At 37.4% G+C, this 2,864-nt stretch overlaps 1 non-coding gene across 1 annotated transcript; it reads right to left on the reverse strand.

Annotated features, from left to right (window-relative positions):
- Window positions 1–959: 959 nt before the first annotated feature.
- Window positions 960–1,053, reverse strand: TRNAI-UAU. Its single transcript has 2 exons — window positions 1,016–1,053; window positions 960–995 (listed from the first exon to the last, which is right to left on the reverse strand). It is a non-coding gene; the product is annotated as a tRNA-Ile (tRNA).
- Window positions 1,054–2,864: the final 1,811 nt, after the last annotated feature.

A 2,864-nucleotide genomic window follows, 5' to 3' on the forward strand; every position in this document is an offset into this window, starting at 1 on the left:
AAGGGGGAGGAAAATAGTCTCAGAGCTGCAAAGTCACATTGCAAAGGGACTTGCATTCAGTGATGAGAAGAATTTGTGGCCATTAATCAATCATTTATTATCTCATTTAACACTATAAACAGCACTGTGAATAGCCCCTATCTATATTCCCATTGCATGGTTTGGTAAGTAAATTAAATTATCCACTATTAAATTATCTACCGTTATTTCTTCACTAAGTGTTAATCCAAGTTGGCTAGTAAACCTTGCTTTACACATAGCTCAGGCTGGGGCTAGAGAGAATGTGAACACTCTAAAATGCAGCAGCAGTTGGAAAGGACCTGGTAATTCTGAGCCTTTGCACATGGGCAATTATAAACTAATGCTGGAGAGCTCTACATCTCCAGAATGTCTCAGATAATATTTAAGATTCAGTGAATGATATTATTTGGCCCCTACACAGTACTTCCCATTCAAATTGGAGGCTGTAATGGGTCAGTAGATTTTTCTGAAACTGAGTACCTGTGTCTCCGTTATAACTGCAGGCACCATGGACTTATTTAGAATATAAGAAGCTGAGAGGAGTGAAGAAACTGAGGGAAGGAAAGCTGCAGGAAAATTTCCACTGAAAAAAATGATAAAAACCAAGAGCATCCACAATTAACAAAGTTGTCAAATCAGATTATTTTTCACAAATTTGCACATGTACCTGAACTCTGGGTATGAGTCTGTGATGGTCAGTTTCTTATTGAATTGTTTTCTGTGAACACTGTCCTCTGTTGCTGAACTTTCGAGAGAAGGCAGGCATCAAGATAGGGGATGACATTTGTTACACATGATCTTCAGGTGGACATTTTAAGACCAAATCACAAACAAGCTCACAACTGTAAATTTTAAGTAAGATACAAAGCACAGTGGTTCATCTTCAACAGATCTCAAGTTGTCCTTGGAATTTGTATGGACCAGACTACGATTAAAAATGCTCCAGGTGAGGCTCGAACTCACAACCTCGGCATTGCTCACAACCGTACTGTCTTATAAGTACCGCGCGCTAACCGATTGCGCCACTGGAGCCACTGTAGTTAAGGTTTGGGGATGTATAAGTGAAGATATTTGTATAGCTGCAGCATATATGTTTCTAAAAATCTATGTTAAAGATATGAAATAATGCGAACAACAGAGCAGCTTCTGATATGTTACTTCCACGAACAGGATTAAAAGCTGCAATCATGAGACGTCTGGTACTAGATTATCCGGCGCCGTTTCCCCGAAAATAGAGAGATGGCAGGGGTCCACAGAAGCATGTAAAACAGTGCATTTTTCCTGTATAGATCCTGTGCATTTTCTTTCAGTTGCTTCTGCATTCCAGCGGACCTTCCATCTCTGCCACTCTATTTCCTTGACTTCAACTCTGCCTTCTACTAACCTTTCTTCTGCTTTAAATGCCACCCTCCTCTCTTCTCTCCCACCCTCCCCAACACTTGTTTTTTAACCTCAGAATGTGAAAATAATTTGCTATCCTGAAATATTCAGAGAATTAGTATTGCTTTTAGAAAAAAAAATACTGTTTTAAATGTATAAATGCAACACAGGCTAAGGAAATGCAGAAAAACAATAATATAATTATTTCAAAATTTTCTAAGGTCTTATACCTAGAGACATCCATTATTTACTTTTGTTGTATTTCATTTCAGGCTTTTTTTCTATGAAGTTTCCATATAGATTTGGAATTATACTGTATGTGTGTGTGTGTATATATATATACACACACATAGATATATAATAAATGCACTTTTGTACTCTGCTTTATTTTTATTTAACACTATAATATAAACTAATTTCCATAATGATGATTGTGCATTCCAAGCTGCCACACACTGAGTAAAAGGTGAGCTTGTGTAAGGTGCCATTTAAAATTACCCAAACTGGAACATAGTAATGGTCTCAAACCCCAAGTGAATGTTTTTCCATTATGCTCTTCTGTTGCCTCCTTTTATTATCCCAGAGCAGAATTTATTTAATCTTTACAGTGGAAAATGGTTGCATGCCTCTTCCCTACATTCCCTGTACTATTCCTATTGTTGAAATTTCCTGGCTACAACTTTTCCATATCCATAACTTCATCCAATTATCTAACACTATATAGTGAAGGTGTCCAAAATTATTATCTTTGTTTTCCAGGTGACAAAACTATTAGCTAGGTAGAGTTCATGCAGTTCCTTATTTAGTATTCCTTAAAGTTTATCATTTAGGAATTATTACTATACCTATTTTACAGATGAGGAAACTGAGACACAGAGAAATGAGAAAACTACCTAAGGTCACAACATTTATAGTTTGCAGTACCAGGTTTTGAGTGCAGTCAGTTGACTCCAGAGACTGTGCTTTTAACCACCACACCATGTAAATAATGAGTTGACACCAGAACAAAGAAGTATGGTCAACCAGAGACCCAGACATTGTGAAAAAAGTTTCCATTTTCAGAAATAAATATGTATAGATATCTTTCTTCCCTACCTGAGTTTAGAACAAAGAGATCTTCAGGGACATATGGACAGTAAATTGTCAAAGTTATTAGTGATGCAATCTGGATTAGAGCATTTGGTTTGATTTCTAAGGGTAGTGGATTTACTAATATTTCACACCCTGAATTTGACAGGCACTGAGAAAAACACATGACTATAGACACCCCCATCCCCCACCCCACTATATAGTCTGTCTGTAGGAGGCAGATGCCAAGAAAAGAGAGAAGAAGGGGCTGTGAAAAGCAGGTCCTATGCTGTCTGCTAAGATCATGGAAGAGATAATTCACTCCTTCCCTCATGAAGAGGAATGAGTAAGTGATATGGAAAGAAGTCAAGGTGTTTACTCTGATGTATCAGTTT

Source organism: Choloepus didactylus, chromosome 7, assembly GCF_015220235.1.
Source record: "Choloepus didactylus isolate mChoDid1 chromosome 7, mChoDid1.pri, whole genome shotgun sequence".
Taxonomy (NCBI): domain Eukaryota; kingdom Metazoa; phylum Chordata; class Mammalia; order Pilosa; family Megalonychidae; genus Choloepus; species Choloepus didactylus.